Source organism: Morone saxatilis, unplaced genomic scaffold (genome assembly GCF_004916995.1).
Source record: "Morone saxatilis isolate NCDOM2014 unplaced genomic scaffold, NCSU_SB_2.0 Contig21, whole genome shotgun sequence".
Taxonomy (NCBI): domain Eukaryota; kingdom Metazoa; phylum Chordata; class Actinopteri; family Moronidae; genus Morone; species Morone saxatilis.
The window spans coordinates 11,972,986-11,973,263 of record NW_023339774.1 but is presented as its reverse complement, the minus strand read 5'-3'; positions in this window follow the sequence as shown (position 1 = coordinate 11,973,263).

Here is a 278-nt window from a genome sequence, read left to right as displayed (position 1 = left end):
CACACACACACACACAGAAGTATGGCTGTAACATTATAACTCCAAATACTACTGATACTTTACTTATAAACACATGTTCAAACCAGAGCGGAGGGACTGAACAGTGAAATCACGCGCTGGAGCTGCTGGATGGAATGAAAGGTCGCACACTCTCTGTACTTGCTGGTCTTACATGGTGCTCGATCACAGTTTGCTTACTAAACAAACATTTGAACTCTAAGCAAGTGGCATCACAATGATTCAAGACTAAAATACTGTCATTGCATCTTAAAAACATT